Genomic DNA, 24,318 nt, shown 5'->3' on the forward strand with positions numbered 1-24,318 from the left:
AATATTGATACGTGAGTACTCATAATTTAACTTTTACATACTAATAGTGTATCCCTGACTAGTGCTCGAGTATTTAGGATTATGCATGCTTGTACTTTTGATATTGCCCTTAGACAGGTTAGGTTGAATATTGAATTAGTTACACTTGCGGTTGAGATAAGGTATATGATATGCTTGTCCTTGGAAAGCTAGCGAAAAATTAAGAACTTTTCATTTAGATATCGAATGGTTTCGATGAACGGATTAGAAGTTATAATCAATTAAATTTTCGATATTTTTATTAAAAATGATTATTATTATCGTCGTTTTTATCGTCGTTCTAGTTTTATCATATTATTATCATTATTATTATCTTTATCAATAAAAGGGATTTATCATTAAAAATTGTTATTTTTTTTATTATTACTATCGCTATTATCATTAAAGTTATAATTAGTATTATTATTATTATCCAATTATTATTATTATTATTATTATTATTATTATTATTATTATTATTATTATTATTATTAGTATTATTATTATTATTATTATTATTATCATTATTAATATATATATCATTATTTAAAAATGGTTATTGTTATTGTTATTGTTATTATTATTATTACTATATTATCATTAAGATAATTATTAGTATTATCGTTAATAATGATATAGTAACTATCATTATTAATATTAGTGTAATTAAAACAAATATTTGTAACACCTAATTATTTTGATTACTATTATTATCATTATTATGAACACGATATAAAAGACGATTAAAAGCTATTAAACGAAATGATTAGGAAATAATGAGTAAGAGTATCATGATGAAATTAAAATATTATAAGATATTGATTTAGATAAAATTATCGTTCTTATTATTTTTATCATTACTATTATTATTAAAAGTATCGTTAGTATTAAAACTATCATTTTAACAAAAATTATCATTTTAATAGAAATGTCATTGTTACTATAAAATATCATTATTATTATTATTATTTTAAATAGAATTATTATTGTAAAGATAATATTAAAAATTATCGTAAATATTAAAGTTATCATAATTAGAATTATCGTTTTATCATAATGTCATCTTAGTAATTATAAATATTGATATGTTTATAATTATAATTATTATTACAAAATAATACAACTTTACTTACTATCATTATAGATATTATTTTATCAAATAAATATGTGATACAAACATATTTTACTATGTGTAATAACTTACTTTAATAATACCTATCATATTATCTTTATGATATTAAATGAACCCTATAAATTTTATTACTTAATATATATAAAAGTATATTTTATTATATAAATTTAATATAAAATTTTATTTATTAATAAATAAATTATATTATTTACTCTAATAAATCTTTTAAAAATATTTAAAAATATAAAACGACGATATTTAAACTATATATTAATCATGTATAGATTTTTGGAAATTATTTTGAGTCAAATTTACTTTTATTGACTTTTGCATATTAGTCTCGAGCATTAGGATTGTGGTACACTATGACTTGACCTAATTTGTTAGACAAATATTGACCAACACATAATTATATATAATTAATTTAGGTTCGTGAATCCGAGGCCAACCTTGCACTTGTTCAATGACGTTATATGTATTTTTACTACGAAATACAGTATGGTGAGTTTCATTTGCCTTTTTACCCTTTATATTTTTGGGACTGAGAATACATGCGCTTTTATAAATGTTTGACGAAATAGACACAAGTAATTGAAACTACATTCTATGGTTGAATTATCGAAATCGAATATGCCCCTTTTTATTAAAGTCTGGTAATCTAAGAATTAGGGAACAGACACCCTAATTGACGCGAATCCTAAAGATAGATCTATTGGGCCTAACAAACCCCATCCAAAGTACCGGATACTTTAGTACTTCGAAATTTATATCATGTCCGAAGGAGGATCCCGGAATGATAGGGGATATTCTTATATGTATCTAGTTAATGTCGGTTACCAGGTGTTCACCATATGAATGATTATTTTTGTCTCTATGCATGGGACGTATATTTATGAGAACTGGAAATGAAATTCTTGTGGTCTATTAAAATGATGGAAATAAATGATTATGATAAACTAATGAACTCACCAACCTTTTGGTTGACTCTTTAAAGCATGTTTATTCTCAGGTGTTAAAGAAATCTTCCGCTGTGCATTTGCTCATTTTAAAGATATTACTTGGAGTCTTTCATAGCATATTTCGAAGAACGTTGCATTCGAGTCATTGAGTTCATCAAAGATTATTATTAAATCAATTTATAGTTGGATAGTGAATATTATGAAATGGTATGCATGCCTGTCAATTTTCGATGTAAAGAAAGGTTGTCTTTTAAAAACGAATGCAATGTTTGTAAAATGTATCATATAGAGGTCAAATACCTCGCAATGTAATCAACTATTGTGAATCGTTTATAATGTATATGAACGGGTCCTTTCAGTTGGTATCAGAGCGGTGGTCTTAGCGAACCAGGTCTGCATTAGTGTGTCTAACTGATAAGTCGATAGGATGCATTAGTGAGTCTGGACTTCGACCGTGTCTGCATGTCAAAAGTTTTGCTTATCATTTTGTGTCGAAAATTAACTACTTATCGTATCTGTTACTTTAAACTTTGCCTGACATATCCCGCAAAGTCCTCCGTAATCTATGAAATCTTTTGATCTATATATATATATATATATATATATATATATATATATATATATATATATATATATATATATATATATATATATATATATATATATATATATATATATATATATATATATATATATATATATTCTATGTAATTAGAATACCATCCGTTAGCCAAAATCATTTCATATCGAAAAGAAAAAAAAATCCTTTATCCAATCGTACGAAATGGAATTCGTCATCAGTTCAAGTCACTCAAATTCCGAAATGGAATCCCATTCAAGCTTTGAAAGTAGTGTGACCGGAATAGATCAACCAATCAGTCATCACCTATTCTGGATGAATTGGGGATGGGTTCGTAGCCTTCTCAATCATTGGAGACAAGAAGAAGGTAATCCCTTCCATCCACCACATTGCCCTCTTGACGAAGAACATGAAGCACTTACCGGTGAACCTGTCCGAAACACCATTTTCTCGCTCATTTCTAGAGTATCTAGTCACGATTATATATTACATCAAATTTTAGATTTTATTTATCCGCTCGTCTGAACCGACAATCACCCCGATGTAATAGAAGAAGTCAACGAGCTTCGCGCTCGGGTAGTGGCTTTGGAGAATATGGTGCAGAGATTACAAACACCAGCAGCAGCATCAGCAGCATAACCAGTACCACCATCATCAACGCCAACAGTACCATTACCACCTCCAACCACAACCGCGTCGTAAACCTCAACTTCACAATCTGTCCCACGAGCATCAACGTCATACGCACCATAGATACCAAGGAGTACCAACAACAATAACTGAAGAAGTATTAATTCATAACTTCATTGGAGAAACATTCCGCGGTGATTAAGTAATCTCTAAAGTCTTAAAGATTATCTAATCTAGCCCTAACCATAAATCAGTTAAGCGAACCAAAATGATAGAAGGAAGAGTAGAAACCCTGACAAAAATGGTGTGTGATTAACAAGCTAAACTTGCTTTACCAACAGCATCAACAGTACCATCAGCGTTACCAGCATCGTCAGTACAGTCAACATCCGAATCAACAACACCGATAACATCACAAACTCCGTCAGTTCAAGAATCACTGTAGACATCATTACGAATCAATAACGTGTATATTGTATCAACGAGTTATGAAGAATTAACTCATTCCCTCTGAAGAAATTATATGTATATTATATATATATATATATATATATATATATATATATATATATATATATATATATATATATATATATATATATATATATATATATATTTTGAAATAAATCTTTCCGTGCTAAGCTATTGTGTGTGAATCTTAACTACTCGGTTAATTTATATTACAAATATGCAATAATGTACGTCCTTCGGCCTCAACTTAACCAGCGTTAACTACAATCTCTGTAGCAATTCAACAAATTTCAATTCATAATAAATCAAGTATATATTTGATTTTACACTTTCATCATCGATGTACCTGAAACTTTTCAGATAACATCATTCGTACTTTGCGAAATTCACAAGAATTCCACGAACCGAACATCATACATCAACAAATAACGAAGTATTGATTCATAATTTCAATGTCATTAAATACATACTGCGTAAAAGTTATGTACTTTTTAAAGCCTTTAGGGATTATTCAATTCTAGTTTCAACCGTAAATCAAATGAGTTTAATTTAACATTAACTCATTAAATCTATGTTACATCTGAAGAAAATATACATATATATATTTTCATAAAGACTGTAATAAAATTCTTTTGTACAAAATATTAATTGTGAAATTTTTTTTAACGGGTAGGTAATACCCGAGAGATATATAAATTCACAATTAATATGTTACATTCTTCGAATCTGATTCAGCAAATCATCCATTATACTCTCTACTTTCAAAACAATATACATTCTTTTATAGAAATCAAAACAACCATACGCATTCAAAAATTAATTACATATTCTGATTTTGAAATCTCAAAATTCAACTTGAGATATGACCAAAATCATCACTCTTAGATCCTTACATCTTTCACAAGCTATATTTTGACTTCAAAACTGTGTTAGAACATCAAATGATGTTAACGATTACAATCTGTGTTCAAACCCTTCGAAAATTTCTGAAGACACTTCGAATGATGAGCAATCGAGATGATGATCCAACCACATGTTACCCACAGTTATGTACCCGAAAAACTCTTGAAACCAAAGTAAAAGTTTAAACAATGTATTCACGTCAGATTCTTTGGCATTTATTAGCAAAAATAACTTTGCGACTCCTATTCAAAGTAGCCAGTTTTGTCACAGCTCCAGCAAGTCAACTTCAACTTTTCAGTCAGACTAACCTTATTATAACCTTGAGATATACACCATCGTTACCAGGGAACCTTTTACATTCCACCACATTATTAGCAGATGTACCAACAACTTCATTACCCTTTGACTTTAGCCTCTCCAAAAAGTCATTATAATTATTCATTGAAACCCCATCATTTACTCATTCGCATCTTGTAATGAGAATTGTCATACGAATCATTGGAAATTAGCAATTAGTATTTTGAAATCTCGCAGGATGTCTACGCCAACAGTTATATGTATATATATAACGTCTATCTTCTGGACTTAATTTGAATGTGAAGTTTCTGAAAAACACTCCGAACTACGAATTGGTTCTCCGAAAATGGAAAAAAATGCTGATGAAGCAGCAAAAACTATAAACGACTTTAAACGGTAAAAGCTGGATGATAATGATGAAGTGTGCTGGCAAAGCGCAGAAAAAGAGAAGTTTTGGAACTGAAAAACGGATTGAGCAAAGTAGGAAGGAGGCTGTGGACAAATTACAAAGACTGAACCTGACTTCAAAGGATCCAAATGATTCAGTACCTGTTGAAGTCATTAACGAATACCTTGCTCCTAACTCTAAACCCCTGCGGACAATATTCTTCATCATCCTCCGATATTAGAAATTCTAAAATATCATCATATCTTTCATTATAAATATCCTCCATATTTCTGAAGATATTTTCTTATTTTTTCTTATTTGAAATCATTTACCTCTTCGCGCTATCTGTATTACATCTTAAAAGAAACTACTTTAGTTTCTAAATTCTGAAACATTCAAGTATAAAATAGGAATATTTTGAAGTAATGTTGGGAACTGAAGCATGAATTAGTATAATATAATGACACTTGATCAATGTGATTATATTACAGTAAGTCATGCTGAGTTCTAAATGGAACGTGATGATTCACAGATCATAACATCATCACGTGCCATGTTATACGACTCTTGTATTCTATTTAACCTCTAAAATATCAAGAAAATATTTCTTGATGATTCTGCCTTTTCCAAGGTATTCTAGTAATTTGACAAGTCAAGATCGTGCCATCATAATTTCTTTCCTAGAACATTAACAATGTTCATTCCGAAATTCATATCTGTGAATTCTGGACCATTACAAGCGGTGCTTAATCGCAAGAAGAAGAAACGAAAGGACAAAACTCCGAAATAGAAATTGGGGTATAAATTGCAGCAAATAAAAGAGAGCATTAACTATGAATGATAATGATTATAGAAGACAGAAGCAGAGACTTTGAAATATAAGGGAACATATAAATCCCAACGACAAACCATAAATTATAAACCATATATATCGATGCATATAGCAATATAAAGACACGGGAGAACTAGAAACACTATAAACCCAAGAGTATAGTAGAAGTAAATAGATTCTTCCGGCGGTAGATAAAAAAGAAGAATGACCGATATGAAAGTTAGAAGTATATCAAGAATCAGAACTGGATGGAGCATATTGATGAATACTTTAAAATATGAGTTGAGGGGGAAAGAATAGAAGGTGATGAAACATGACTAGGAACTTAGAAATCAACAGATTTAACTCACACAATGGCGGAATAAGTGAATCAAACCCTCTAGTGAATAGGTTAAGTTTTTTTTTGATTAATTTAGTCAAACCACAACTAAATCAAGTGTGATTATATCAACACCTAGAGCTATTATTCACCACCTGGGTGATTTGAACTGAGAGAGAATCGGAGGAGCTCACTAGATCTGAGTGTGTGTAACAAATGAGAGGCTTAACCTAAAATGAAGAACATAAGACTTTATATACCCCTGCTGTTGACTCACCCATACGATTCATTCATCACACGTACGAGTTGGCTTCATCAGCCGTACAGGTGATCACTCACTCGTGTCTTCTCATTTAGGTTGTAATTGTGACTTAGCTCAGCATCAACCGTGCGTATGAGCCTGTCAGTCGTACTAGTGAGGCTTCACTCATACGTCTGACTAAGTCTAACATAGTCAAACATCTAAATCTCGTTCCTGCAGTTCCTGTAACCACATACAAACACGGATAGGATAATAACGAGCAATCATGGTGGCCTGTAAACTGTTGTACCTACAATGAACGTGGGTAGATGTCTAGGGACTTGCATAAAATGAATCAATAGAAGGTGTGAGTTGTAAGGAAACGAAGGAGGTGAATTTATAAGAAAATCTCGGACAGAACAATTAAAATGGACGATCGCATTTAAAGCGGATCCTAATTCCCTTGATTATCGGAGAGTCAAATCATATTAAGAAGATTTTCTTCAAATCCCTTGAAATCTGGGAATCAATCATATCTACGTCAAATGATAATATGAATCTACACTTACTCATTTCACTCTTCTATGTTAACTTCATTCGTACTCTTCATATAAATGGATTGTTTATCCAAATTATTTGCTGATGATAAAACTCTAATTTTCAGCCCGTATGCATCATGAAAACATACTTATTATCATTCACAACCTTTCCACTCAAATTTCGGGACGAAATTTCTTTAACGGGTAGGTACTGTGACAACCCGGAAATTCCCAACCAAATTTAAACTTTAATCTTTATATTTTTCCGACACGATAAGCAATATTTGTTAAGTTAAATTGCAAGAATTTTAAACTATGTTCATACATTCATTTAACCTCGACCAAGTTCCAACGATTCACGAACCATTAAACGAATATGATTATATATGTATATGTGTATATATATTATAACTTAAAACGTAAACAAAATATTAGATTAAATACTTTATATGATTGTATTTGTTTCAAAATGTTTATCAATGAAATTAGAAGATAAGATCAAATGATTAAATTATCAGATATATTGAATTATGATTACAAGTCTCTGTTGAAAGGCCCACGTTGATTTGAGAAATCTTTACATTTTAACAATATTCGAAAAATGGTAAAGTGATTTATAAATAAGAACAAACTGTCAATCATTGAGAACTAGACAAAAGATAGTGGAAGATTGAATCTCATAAAGACTCGATTGATCTATTTAGTTTCAAACGTACAAAAACGTTTTCAGTTTAAAAAGAACTTTATTATTAAAACGTATATCACTTTTATAAATATCTAGAACCACTTTTGACAACTCATTACTTAACTAGTATAATAAAGATAACGATATTTATATTTTATTTTATTAAATATATATAATGATTTAAATTAATATTATATATATTTATACGCGTATTGTACGTACATAGTTTTATACTTTTACTATACTTAAACTTTACCTTTACTTTATTTTTACTTTACTTTAACTTTAATAATTCACTTTAATAATTCATACTTTAATAATTCACTTTAATAATTCATACTTTAATAATATACTTTAATAATTCATACTTTAATAATTCACTTTAATAATTCATACTTTAATAATTCACTTTAATAATTCATACTTTAATAATTCACTTTAATAATTCAAAAATCTATTATAAATAGAATTCAATAGGTTTCATTATTTCATAGAAACTTGAAAATATTTTTCTCTAAACTCTCTCAATCGATTTACATATATATATTTACTCCGTATTATTTCAAGATATTATTAGTATACATAAAATATTACGACGGAGTGCTGTCCGAGTGATTTCGAAATTGTTTTTCGAGTATGATAGGATTAAGGAAATTATGAGTTATAGCTATGGAGGTGATTGAGTATGGTTCATGGGTATGCTCGTGAGGTCAATATAGTGTTTATCATTTCCGTTGCGTCTACGTATCTTTTCCTGCAATATTGAATCTCAATATTGATACGTGAGTACTCATAATTTAACTTTTACATACTAATAGTGTATCCCTGACTAGTGCTCGAGTATTTAGGATTATGCATGCTTGTACTTTTGATATTGCCCTTAGACAGGTTAGGTTGAATATTGAATTAGTTACACTTGCGGTTGAGATAAGGTATATGATATGCTTGTCCTTGGAAAGCTAGCGAAAAATTAAGAACTTTTCATTTAGATATCGAATGGTTTCGATGAACGGATTAGAAGTTATAATCAATTAAATTTTCGATATTTTTATTAAAAATGATTATTATTATCGTCGTTTTTATCGTCGTTCTAGTTTTATCATATTATTATCATTATTATTATCTTTATCAATAAAAGGGATTTATCATTAAAAATTGTTATTTTTTTTATTATTACTATCGCTATTATCATTAAAGTTATAATTAGTATTATTATTATTATCCAATTATTATTATTATTATTATTATTATTATTATTATTATTATTATTATTATTATTATTATTATTAGTATTATTATTATTATTATTATTATTATCATTATTAATATATATATCATTATTTAAAAATGGTTATTGTTATTGTTATTGTTATTATTATTATTACTATATTATCATTAAGATAATTATTAGTATTATCGTTAATAATGATATAGTAACTATCATTATTAATATTAGTGTAATTAAAACAAATATTTGTAACACCTAATTATTTTGATTACTATTATTATCATTATTATGAACACGATATAAAAGACGATTAAAAGCTATTAAACGAAATGATTAGGAAATAATGAGTAAGAGTATCATGATGAAATTAAAATATTATAAGATATTGATTTAGATAAAATTATCGTTCTTATTATTTTTATCATTACTATTATTATTAAAAGTATCGTTAGTATTAAAACTATCATTTTAACAAAAATTATCATTTTAATAGAAATGTCATTGTTACTATAAAATATCATTATTATTATTATTATTTTAAATAGAATTATTATTGTAAAGATAATATTAAAAATTATCGTAAATATTAAAGTTATCATAATTAGAATTATCGTTTTATCATAATGTCATCTTAGTAATTATAAATATTGATATGTTTATAATTATAATTATTATTACAAAATAATACAACTTTACTTACTATCATTATAGATATTATTTTATCAAATAAATATGTGATACAAACATATTTTACTATGTGTAATAACTTACTTTAATAATACCTATCATATTATCTTTATGATATTAAATGAACCCTATAAATTTTATTACTTAATATATATAAAAGTATATTTTATTATATAAATTTAATATAAAATTTTATTTATTAATAAATAAATTATATTATTTACTCTAATAAATCTTTTAAAAATATTTAAAAATATAAAACGACGATATTTAAACTATATATTAATCATGTATAGATTTTTGGAAATTATTTTGAGTCAAATTTACTTTTATTGACTTTTGCATATTAGTCTCGAGCATTAGGATTGTGGTACACTATGACTTGACCTAATTTGTTAGACAAATATTGACCAACACATAATTATATATAATTAATTTAGGTTCGTGAATCCGAGGCCAACCTTGCACTTGTTCAATGACGTTATATGTATTTTTACTACGAAATACAGTATGGTGAGTTTCATTTGCCTTTTTACCCTTTATATTTTTGGGACTGAGAATACATGCGCTTTTATAAATGTTTGACGAAATAGACACAAGTAATTGAAACTACATTCTATGGTTGAATTATCGAAATCGAATATGCCCCTTTTTATTAAAGTCTGGTAATCTAAGAATTAGGGAACAGACACCCTAATTGACGCGAATCCTAAAGATAGATCTATTGGGCCTAACAAACCCCATCCAAAGTACCGGATACTTTAGTACTTCGAAATTTATATCATGTCCGAAGGAGGATCCCGGAATGATAGGGGATATTCTTATATGTATCTAGTTAATGTCGGTTACCAGGTGTTCACCATATGAATGATTATTTTTGTCTCTATGCATGGGACGTATATTTATGAGAACTGGAAATGAAATTCTTGTGGTCTATTAAAATGATGGAAATAAATGATTATGATAAACTAATGAACTCACCAACCTTTTGGTTGACTCTTTAAAGCATGTTTATTCTCAGGTGTTAAAGAAATCTTCCGCTGTGCATTTGCTCATTTTAAAGATATTACTTGGAGTCTTTCATAGCATATTTCGAAGAACGTTGCATTCGAGTCATTGAGTTCATCAAAGATTATTATTAAATCAATTTATAGTTGGATAGTGAATATTATGAAATGGTATGCATGCCTGTCAATTTTCGATGTAAAGAAAGGTTGTCTTTTAAAAACGAATGCAATGTTTGTAAAATGTATCATATAGAGGTCAAATACCTCGCAATGTAATCAACTATTGTGAATCGTTTATAATGTATATGAACGGGTCCTTTCAAAATCGAGACAGATTATTGCATTAAATCAAAGAGGATCATAATTTCCTTAATCATCGAAGAATCAAATCTTATATAGATTACAAAGATTTTCTTTAATCCGGAGATCAACTGTGATGACCTCAAAAGATAAGACGAATCCCTATTTTCTCATTTCACTCTTTTACGATAGCTTCACTCATACGTTTCGAGTAATCGAATTATTTTATCCATATTTATCAATCATGATAAAACCCTATGAATCAACTTATATTCGTCATAATAACATTCTTATTGTTAGCCATGACGACCTCGATCAAATTTCGGGACGAAATTTCTTTAACGGGTAGGTACTGTGACGACCTGAAAATTTCCGACCAAATTTAAACTTAATCTGTATATAATTCCAACTTGATAAGCAATGAATTTTAATAAATCTTGAACCTCCGAAAAGAGTTTTACACAAGCTTTTGGTCACCCTTTTATTCCGACGATTCACGAACGTCATAACTTGATTTAATTATTTAATTGTTTAATTATTGTGTATATATATGGATTTATATATATTTAACTTGAAAATATGATAATAAAATATTTCATTAAGTATATTAACAAATTATTATATATATATTTTCATACTACTAATTTAAAGAGTTTTCAAACAATATATATATATATATATATATATATATATATATATATATATATATATATATATATATATATATATATATATATATATTACTATTTAAATGACGTAATTAACTTATGTTAAAATGTATTTAGATATAATGTTTTACGAGTGTAAATGCATCCTTACAAGTATTTAATACACTTTATAATATACCAATACATATAAAGGATAGCTATACTCGTATTTCTGTTCAATTTCCTCAAAGAATTCTACTCGCATTCATACGGTATTTTTACCAGTATTATATACAGCTTCTAGAAGTATTTACTATTTCTATATACCAATAGAAATCTGCAATTATTTGTGTAATATTTCATCCATGACCTAATCAATTTAATATGTCATGCATGACTTAATACAATTTAACTTATCTTAGATATTTTCACTAAAAGCCAAAATTATAAGCTTATAAATAAGGATCATTTTTACTCATTTTTACTCCACATTTTTTTAAATTAAAAACACACACTTGAATGCTCTCATATCATAATTTAATCTCAGCAACTTTCCTCTTCATAATCAAGATAAAATACTTCTCAAAATCCTTGTTCAATTCCTTGTATAGTTGCTATCTTGGTATACTTATAAAACTTGTAAAAACTAGAACTTGTTTTGGTGAACACCAAGCTTGTTTGAAAAACTAATCTAATCTTTCTAACTTAACTCTAATAACACTTATTTATATGTATTATGATGTTATATTAAGTTAATATAAGAACTTATAACTTGACCATATGAAGAACACCTTGAAACTTAACATATATCCTTTAATCTCCATTCGGTAAAAAGCGGGCTGTTTTGGGTTGGGAATTAAAAACCTATCTTAGACTTTGAGTTCGAGGCTAAGATTTTGGAAATATGTTAATATATGTAAATAAGACTTCCAGTATTTTTTTGTGATTTTAGACAAAGTGGAAGTATTTTATCAAAAATCATATATTGGGTGGATGTCGGGATTTTTCCAAATCTGTCCACCGACATAAAAAGAGGGTAAAGCTCTAAAAATTACAACTTAGGATGAACTTTTCGAATTAGTTTTGTAAAATTTACTTCTTAATGAATCCATAGCAATTTGATTCACTTTAAACGGAGTTGTAATGAATATTTGGCGAGCAAAACAAAATCTGCTAAAATTCACGTTGTATGGACGAAATTTATATTATAAAAACTATATTAACCATATCCTTGTTAACTTTTCCTATATCCTATATATATTTGGATATGTTATCAGTAGTATAACAAAATATTATAATCTTGGTTAATTCAGTGATTGTATATATCTATAATAATATTCTTGGTACGTCCTAACACAATAAGTATACAATACGTTTTGATAAATTATAAGACAATACATACACAATACGTCTTAGTTAAATCTAAGACAATACGTATATAATATGTCTCTGGGTTGATGCAAAGACAATACGTATACAATACGTCGTGGGGTAATTCTAAGATTATATATATATATATATATATATATATATATATATATATATATATATATATATATATATATATATATATATATATATATATATATACCGATTATTGGACTGTTGGACTTTTCGGACTATTTTGGACTACTAAAAATGGACTACTAACATAAAATGTTAAAAATTATTATATAAGGATTCTATGAACTTGTTTTATTTTATTCAAATGTCGTATTATTATCTGAATCATTATTATTGTTATAGGTTCGTGAATCCAAGGACGACGGTCATATTTTTAATAAGTTGAAAACTTATTATTAATATACTTTTACTACTGTGAGTATATAGTCCCATTTTTAAACTCTACAAATATTTTGGGATGAGAATAGATGCATTTTATGTTTTACGCCATAGACACAAGTACTTAAAATATATTCTATGTTGAGTTGTACCACTTTGCATATCTTCCCTAATAGCTTGGTAACTAATATTTACATGTTGTAAGAACATGTATACGTGAATCCTATTGATAGATCTATCGGGTTTGACAACCCCAACCGGGCTAGTCGCTCTAGTATCGTAAACGGTTGCATAGTACTTCGTTTTTACTACACTTGGTACAGTGTAGAGAGATTTCATAATAAAGGGAATATGCCACATTAATGGTTAAGTATTGTAACATCCCGCCTTTTTCCATTTACTTTTCCGTTATACTAATATAAAGTCCGTTATATGTTTATAACATCTCCCGTTGATAAGCGTTTTAAATTATCTCATTTAGGTAATTCACGCACCCGAACGAAAGTTGAGGGACTAAACTTGACAAGGGATCAAACCCTTGACTAGGTCAAAGGGTCAAACCCCTTTCACCCATTCATTATCATCTCCATCTCTCTCTTTCTCTCTAGCAAGAACACACACCCATTTACAAAATTCATTCAATCATCATCTAAATCCGATTTAGGAGGCTTACAACAAAATAAATTACATATTCGTGATCCTCTCTTCATCCTCTTCATTTTGGTACCAACTTCATCTCGTTTGGGTAACATTTCTAAAACTCAAGATTTCTCTAAATTCGTGTTTTTGACTTGAAATGGTGTTAGTTAGTGTCTATGGCTCATTGTGATGTCGTGTATGTAATTTGTATGCTCGATCTCGTTGTTTTAGTGTAACTAGCATGAACTTGAATTTTGGTGTGTTGTTCTTGAATTTTGGATGATCATATGTGGTTAGATGTTAAAAGTTCATGTTCTAATTGTGTTCCTAGTATCATTAGCTTCGTTTTGATGTATAGGTTGATTAAGGAAACTCCAAGAACATGATTAGTGATTTTATGAAGTTGGATTAGGGTTTGATAAGCTTTAGATGAACTTTTGATGCACCAAATGCTATGAAATATTGTAGATAAGAATTTTGTTGCAATGTGTGTATGATTACCTTCGAAACGGCATATCATACATGTAAATTGGTTGCCCGAATCATGAAATGCATATTTGGAACTTGAACCTTGATTATGGACGTTTAAATGCGGTTTTGGGGTGTGTAAGTGTTGAATTGCTTGATGAAATGTGTCTAGGTGTTTTCCTCGTCAAATTACCTTTCCGGTGATATAAAATACATGTTCTAATTGTTTGCGGTTTGTAATTTGGGTTGGTTTGATTGTTGGTTCGTGCACTTAGAGTTGCAGCAAACAGGGCCTGCAAACCAACCAGGACGCCGTCCAGAAACTCAGGACGCCGTCCCAACCTTCATTTTGGGACGCCGTCTAGAAACTTGGGACGCCGTCCCAACCTTCATTTTGGGACGCCGTCTAGCAACTTGGGACGCCGTCCCGTTTGCCTAAAACTGGCTGTTTGCTTGACCTTTTGACGAAAAATGTTTGGCATGTTCTAGACCTCCGATTAACATGAAACTTGGCCAACATGCTCATATATGATTATATAACTTAGAGAAATTGTCGGATACCCGACCCGACCCCGTTGACTTTGACTTTGACCAAGTTTGACTTTTAATCAAACTTAACCAAATGGTTGTGCAATCGTTCTAACATGCTTTTATACTTGTATCTTGCATGAAACATGACAACTTGATTCACATGCTACATTATTGAGTCGTAACGAGCCATAGGACTAATTGAACATCTTTGACCTATCGTGTTTACCGTTATTGATACAACCTATTGTTTAGGTCAAGACTAGCATTGTTCTTTGCACACGTTTACTTGTCGAAGTACTTTACTACTCGTGCACTCAAGGTGAGATCATAGTCCCACTTTTACTCTTTTTGAACTTACATTTGGGATGAGAAAACATAAACATTTCTTTACTAAGTGAACACAAGTACAGGAAAACAAACATTCTACATACGAGTTTAGAACCAAATCCTCAATTCGATTATCATTAGTTACACTTGCCGGGTGTAAGCGAGAACTTATGTTGTATGGATCCATATGGGTTTGACAAACCCTCATTCAAACGGTTCGCTACCGTTTACGAATGAAATATATTTTCGAGAAACAGTGTATGTTCTAGCACTAAGTGATGGGGTTCAATGGAAGGAAATGTTAAGCATTGATAATTGGGTGCTCGTGAAACAAACTTTTGGAATGTATTACTATTATTTCATTGATACAAATCTTGTGGTTCACTTGTACTTACTTACTTAAACCTATGATTTCACCAACGTTTTCGTTGACAGATTTCTATGTTTTTCTCAGGTCCTTGAACGATACATGATACATGCTTCCGCTCATTATTTTGATACTTGCATTGGATGTCGAGTATATATGCATACATGGAGCGTCTTTTGAATACTTTTAAATTGTGTCGCATAAGTTTCATTTGTACTTAAAATTTCGTATCGTAACTTGTGGTGGAACTATTCTTGTAAACTTGAACAACCTTTACATTTGAAATGAATGCGACATATCTTTTGGTCAAACGTTGTTTTAAAGACTTATGACCACGTAACGGGACCTAAGTAGACGGCGCCGTCAATGATGATTTGGTCGGGTCGCTACAGATGGTATCAGAGCGTTGGTTGTAGGGATTTAGAATTCATTAGTGTCAACCCCGAGTCATAGGGTACATTGGTGAGTCTAGACTACAACCGGCATATAGACTTGAAGTAGGAATTACTTGACTACTTGTGCATTTATACTCGAACGCTTCTACTCATATCTACTCTTAGTTCATCTTAATCTCACGTTGTTTAATTTGATTGACGCGCCACCTTGACTATATGAAATGATGTCGAATGCACATATGAATCAGGGTAATATAATTTCCGGGATTATATTACGGTGACTCATATGAACGTTCCGACATTATGACATAAAGAATTTAAGGCGAGTCGAGGAAAAACTTCTCTTTATCTTTATTCTATATCACGGTTAGTATTATTGAGAATACTAATCAATGATATTCTTGTGTCTTGAAGGAACAATGGCTCCTCGTCGTGTACGCCGCAATGAAACTCCCGAACAAGCTCTCGAACGGATGATAGCTACCGCCGTAGATGCGGCCATGGCCGGTCACTCATCCAACAACAATAATAATAACAACCACAACAACAACAACAACAACAACAATGGAGCCGGAAACTCAAACGAGGGATGCTCCTATAAAGCTTTCATGGGGTGCAAACCTCACACTTTTGATGGAACCGGGGGACCGGTCGTGCTCACCCGATGGTTTGAGCAAACGGAAGCCGTCTTTAGCATAAGCGGTTGTCGGGACCAAGACAAGGTCAAATACTCCACTCACACTTTCTCCGGAATTGCTCTAACATGGTGGAACACCTATGTTCAATCGGTGGGTACCGATGAAGCTCATGCCCTCTCTTGGGCCGATCTAAAGGAAAAGATGATTGTTGAATATTTTCCGCGCGAAGAAACCCGAAAGCTTGAGGAAGAACTAAGAGCTTTGAAAGCGGTCGGAAACGATCTTAAAGCTTATAATCAACGCTTCGCCGAACTATCCTTGATGTGTCCTAATCTTGTTAACCCCGAATCTCAAAGGATTGAGCTCTACATGCTCGGTCTTCCAAAAAGCATCAAACAAGGGGTGATGTCATCCAAACCCACTACTCATCAAGCCGCTATGAACATGGCTCGCCAACTAATTGAAACGGTTGACGAAATCGTAGTTCCGACACCTAAGGCCGAGGATAAATCGGGCGGCAACAAAAGAAAATGGGAAGCTCCCCAATCAAGCAACAACAACTTTGCCAAGAAACCTTTCACTTCCGACGGCAAGAAGGGTTATGCCGGGAATCTACCTCTTTGCAACAAATGCAACAAACATCACTTTGGTGAATGTGGCAAGTTAATTTGCCACCGGTGCCAAGGAGTTGGTCATAAGGCCAACGATTGTAAAAGTGCCACTCCCGTTGCTCGAAAGTGGCCCAATGCACCAAAGACGGGCACTTGTTACGAATGTGGTCAAACGGGTCATTATAGAAATGCATGCCCGAAAAGGAAAGATAACCCCAATACGCGCGGCCGAGCTTTCAACATCAACACCGAGGAAGCCCGGGATGACACTGAACTAGTCACGGGTACGTTTCTTCTCAACAATTCTTATGTCTCTTGCTTATTCGATTCGGGTGCCGATAAATGCTTTGTATCCAAGACTTTGACTCATTCTTTTAGCACTCCACCTCTTCCATTAGATACCACTTATACCATCGAAGTGGCTAACGGGAAACTATTAAGTGCCGACACATATTACCGGGGGTGTACGTTAAACATTTTGGGTAAGGAATTTGAAATTGACTTGATACCCATGGAACTAGGAAGCTTTGATGTAATAATCGGTATGAATTGGTTAGTCAAAACGAAATCTCACATTCTTTGTGATCTTAACGCAATCCGAATTCCTATCGAGAATGGTGAACCTTTGATCGTCTATGGCGATAAGAGTTGCACCGGACTCAACCTCGTTTCGTGTATTAAAGTTAGAAAACTACTCCGTAAGGGTTGTTTTGCGATCCTTGCTCACGTTAAGAAAGTCGAGTCCGATGAGAAGCACATCGATGATGTGCCAATTGTTAGTGACTATTCCGATGTATTTCCCGACGAATTGCCGGGTCTTCCACCTCATCGACCGGTTGAATTCCAAATCGATCTTATTCCGGGAGCCGCACCCGTAGCACGTGCACCATATAGACTCGCTCCATCTGAAATGCAAGAATTGCAAAGTCAAATCCAAGAACTACTTGATCGTGGTTTTATCCAACCTAGCCATTCACCTTGGGGCGCTCCGATTTTGTTTGTTAAAAAGAAAGACGGATCCCTACGAATGTGCATTGATTATCATGAACTAAATAAATTGACGGTTAAGAACCGATATCCTCTTCCTCGCATCGATGACCTCTTTGATCAACTACAAGGGTCTTGGGTATATTCGAAAATCGATCTCCGCTCGGGTTATCATCAATTGAGGGTTAAGGGGGAAGATGTCTCCAAAACCGCTTTCCGAACTCGTTATGGTAGTTATGAATTCCTTGTCATGCCATTTGGTCTCACTAACGCACCGGCGGTGTTCATGGATCTTATGAACCGCGTGTGCAAACCGTATCTCGATAAATTCGTTATTGTGTTCATCGATGACATATTGATCTATTCTAAAAATGAAGAAGAGCACGAACAACATCTCCGATTTGTGCTTGAACTTTTAAGACAAGAACAACTCTATGCCAAATTCTCCAAGTGTGAATTTTGGTTAAAGGAAGTTCAATTTCTTGGTCATGTTGTAAGTGACCAAGGTATTAAAGTCGATCCAACGAAAATCGAAGCCATTAGCAAATGGGAGACTCCTACTACTCCTACTCACATTCGTCAATTTTTGGGTCTCGCCGGGTACTATCGTAGATTCATCGAAAATTTCTCTTTGGTTGCACGTCCTCTAACCGCATTGACTCACAAGGGAAAGAAATTCATTTGGGCGACCGAACATGAATCCGCATTCCAAATCTTGAAAACGAAGCTAACCACCGCTCCTATCTTGTCACTTCCCAAAGGCAATGATGACTTTGTTGTATATTGCGATGCCTCAAAACATGGTTTTGGGTGTGTATTGATGCAACGAACGAAAGTCATTGCTTATGCTTCTCGACAACTCAAAATTCATGAACGAAACTATACGACACATGATCTCGAACTCGGAGCTGTTGTCTTTGCACTTAAAATGTGGAGACACTATCTTTATGGGACCAAGAGTACTATCTTCACCGATCACAAAAGCCTTCAACACATTTTTGATCAAAAGCAACTAAACATGAGACAACGAAGGTGGATTGAAACCTTAAACGATTACGATTGCGAGCTTCGTTACCATCCCGGGAAGGCAAATGTAGTAGCCGATGCCTTAAGTCGAAAAGAAAGAGCGGTGCCTCTCCGTGTCCGAGCTTTAAACATCACCATTCACACCAACCTTAATAGCCAAATTCGGGTAGCCCAAGATGAGGCTCTCAAGGATGAAAACATCTCTCTCGAACACTTGAACGTCCTCACCTCTCGATTCGAAGTTAAAGAAACCGGACTCCGATATTTCGCCGGAAGAATTTGGGTGCCTAGTTATGGGGATCTACGAAGCCTTATTTTAGATGAAGCCCATAAGTCACGATACTCGATTCACCCCGGTGCCAATAAGATGTACCACGACCTTAAACAACTATATTGGTGGCCGAACATCAAAAGGGACGTAGCTACTTATGTTTCCAAGTGTTTGACATGTTCCAAAGTCAAAGCCGAACACCAAAGACCGTCCGGACTACTTCAACAACCCGAGATCCCGCAATGGAAGTGGGAAAGGATAACGATGGATTTTATTACCAAGCTACCAAAAACGACGGGCGGTTATGATACCATTTGGGTTATTGTTGACCGTCTCACCAAATCCGCACACTTCCTTGCCATGAAAGAAACGGACAAAATGGAGAAACTTGCACAACTTTACATTAAGGAGATCGTAGCCCGACACGGTGTACCTTTATCGATTATCTCCGACCGAGATGGCCGTTTCGTTTCTAGATTTTGGCGTACATTGCAAGAAGCGTTGGGAACGCGTTTAGACATGAGCACCGCATATCATCCTCAAACCGATGGACAAAGCGAACGTACAATTCAAACCTTAGAGGACATGTTACGAGCTTGCGTGGTTGATTTCGGAAAAGCTTGGGACAAGCACTTACCTCTCGCCGAGTTCTCTTACAACAATAGTTATCACGCGAGTATTAAAGCCGCACCTTTTGAAGCGCTATATGGCCGCAAATGTCGTTCACCTCTTTGTTGGGCCGAGGTAGGCGACGTGCAAATCACCGGACCCGAATTCATTCACGAAACCACCGAGAAAATCGTTCAAATCCGAGATAGGCTTAGGACGGCCCGAAGTCGTCAAAAGAGCTATACCGACAAACGATGCAACGATCTTGAATTTCACGTCGGTGACCGAGTAATGTTAAAAGTCGCGCCTTGGAAAGGTGTAATCCGTTTTGGGAAACGCGGGAAGCTAAATCCGCGGTATATTGGTCCTTTCGAAATCTTGGAGCGTATTGGGACCGTTGCTTATCGTTTAGATCTTCCGCCTCAATTGAACTCCGTTCATCCTACCTTCCATGTATCTAACTTGAAAAAGTGTCTTGCCGAACCCGATATCGTCATCCCTCTCGAAGAACTTACTATTGATGACAAACTTCATTTTGTGGAGGAACCGGTTGAAATTGTGGACACCTCCGTCAAGACATTGAAACAAAGCCGAATCCCGATTGTCAAGGTTCGTTGGAATGCCAAAAGAGGACCCGAGTTTACTTGGGAAAGACAAGATCAAATGCAAAGGAAGTATTCTCATCTATTCGTGAATTCGGAAACGCAAGATCTCGAGGAAGAAACAACGACTACTACGCCTACTTAAATTTCGGGACGAAATTTCTTTTAAGGAGTAGGTAATGTAACATCCCGCCTTTTTCCATTTACTTTTCCGTTATACTAATATAAAGTCCGTTATATGTTTATAACATCTCCCGTTGATAAGTGTTTTAAATTATCTCGTTTAGGTAATTCACGCACCCGAACGAAAGTTGAGGGACTAAACTTGACAAGGGATCAAACCCTTGACTAGGTCAAAGGGTCAAACCCCTTTCACCCATTCATTATCATCTCCATCTCTCTCTTTCTCTCTAGCAAGAACACACACCCATTTACAAAATTCATTCAATCATCATCTAAATCCGATCTAGGAGGCTTACAACAAAATAAATTACATATTCGTGATCCTCTCTTCATCCTCTTCATTTTGGTACCAACTTCATCTCGTTTGGGTAACATTTCTAAAACTCAAGATTTCTCTAAATTCGTGTTTTTGACTTGAAATGGTGTTAGTTAGTGTCTATGGCTCATTGTGATGTCGTGTATGTAATTTGTATGCTCGATCTCGTTGTTTTAGTGTAACTAGCATGAACTTGAATTTTGGTGTGTTGTTCTTGAATTTTGGATGATCATATGTGGTTAGATGTTAAAAGTTCATGTTCTAATTGTGTTCCTAGTATCATTAGCTTCGTTTTGATGTATAGGTTGATTAAGGAAACTCCAAGAACATGATTAGTGATTTTATGAACTTGGATTAGGGTTTGATAAGCTTTAGATGAACTTTTGATGCACCAAATGCTATGAAATATTGTAGATAAGAATTTTGTTGCAATGTGTGTATGATTACCTTCGAAACGGCATATCATACATGTAAATTGGTTGCCCGAATCATGAAATGCATATTTGGAACTTGAACCTTGATTATGGACGTTTAAATGCGGTTTTGGGGTGTGTAAGTGTTGAATTGCTTGATGAAATGTGTCTAGGTGTTTTCCTCGTCAAATTACCTTTCCGGTGATATAAAATACATGTTCTAATTGTTTGCGGTTTGTAATTTGGGTTGGTTTGATTGTTGGTTCGTGCACTTAGAGTTGCAGCAAACAGGGCCTGCAAACCAACCAGGACGCCGTCCAGAAACTCAGGACGCCGTCCCAACCTTCATTTTGGGACGCCGTCTAGCAACTTGGGACGCCGTCCCAACCTTCATTTTGGGACGCCGTCTAGCAACTTGGGACGCCGTCCCGTTTGCCTAAAACTGGCTGTTTGCTTGACCTTTTGACGAAAAATGTTTGGCATGTTCTAGACCTCCGATTAACATGAAACTTGGCCAACATGCTCATATATGATTATATAACTTAGAAAAATTGTCGGATACCCGACCCGACCCCGTTGACTTTGACTTTGACCAAGTTTGACTTTTAATCAAACTTAACCAAATGGTTGTGCAATCGTTCTAACATGCTTTTATACTTGTATCTTGCATGAAACATGACAACTTGATTCACATGCTACATTATTGAGTCGTAACGAGCCATAGGACTAATTGAACATCTTTGACCTATCGTGTTTACCGTTATTGATACAACCTATTGTTTAGGTCAAGACTAGCATTGTTCTTTGCACACGTTTACTTGTCGAAGTACTTTACTACTCGTGCACTCAAGGTGAGATCATAGTCCCACTTTTACTCTTTTTGAACTTACATTTGGGATGAGAAAACATAAACATTTCTTTACTAAGTGAACACAAGTACAGGAAAACAAACATTCTACATACGAGTTTAGAACCAAATCCTCAATTCGATTATCATTAGTTACACTTGCCGGGTGTAAGCGAGAACTTATGTTGTATGGATCCATATGGGTTTGACAAACCCTCATTCAAACGGTTCGCTACCGTTTACGAATGAAATATATTTTCGAGAAATAGTGTATGTTCTAGCACTAAGTGATGGGGTTCAATGGAAGGAAATGTTAAGCATTGATAATTGGGTGCTCGTGAAACAAACTTTTGGAATGTATTACTATTATTTCATTGATACAAATCTTGTGGTTCACTTGTACTTACTTACTTAAACCTATGATTTCACCAACGTTTTCGTTGACAGATTTCTATGTTTTTCTCAGGTCCTTGAACGATACATGATACATGCTTCCGCTCATTATTTTGATACTTGCATTGGATGTCGAGTATATATGCATACATGGAGCGTCTTTTGAATACTTTTAAATTGTGTCGCATAAGTTTCATTTGTACTTAAAACTTCGTATCGTAACTTGTGGTGGAACTATTCTTGTAAACTTGAACAACCTTTACATTTGAAATGAATGCGACATATCTTTTGGTCAAATGTTGTTTTAAAGACTTATGACCACGTAACGGGACCTAAGTAGACGGCGCCGTCAATGATGATTTGGTCGGGTCGCTACAAGTATGGTTACCGAAGCGCTCAACAACTTATAGAATACTTTTATACACTTGTGAGTGTACATATATTTATAACTATGAAATCTTGTGGTCTATATTTATATCGATGATAAACCTATATATCTCACCAACCTTTGTGTTGACTATTTACGCATGTTTATTCTCAGGTCCTTAAGAAAGTCTTCCGCTGTTGCATTATCTGAGCAAGCTGTGCATGGAGTCTCATACTTTTATTTAAATAAAGTGTTGCATTCAATAAAACCTTTGTCATGTATTATATTCGACCGTTACGTCACGTGTGTAGTATTTAGAAACCGATGTATTTTGGGGATTATTTCTTAAATAATCGCCCACTTGTTTAAAACATGCATTATGTATAATAATGATGTACTTTTTATGAAACGAATGCAATATTTTCTAAAACGTATCATATAGAGGTCAAATACCTCGCTATGGGACCAATGAGAACGTACTGCGTTTATAGTAATATGGACGGGTCATTTCATCGAACTGGCAGTTACTTGTTACCAAAGCTAGGGGATTTTCGGTTCAAACTCGGTGTAGAATTTAGTATGTACTTGTATCCATTGAGTTTAAAATAAAGTGCATGTATTCTCAGCCCAAAAATATAGATTGCAAAAGCAATTAAAAAGGGATCTTTAAACTCACCTTAGCA

Source organism: Rutidosis leptorrhynchoides, chromosome 8, assembly GCF_046630445.1.
Source record: "Rutidosis leptorrhynchoides isolate AG116_Rl617_1_P2 chromosome 8, CSIRO_AGI_Rlap_v1, whole genome shotgun sequence".
NCBI lineage: Eukaryota > Viridiplantae > Streptophyta > Magnoliopsida > Asterales > Asteraceae > Rutidosis > Rutidosis leptorrhynchoides.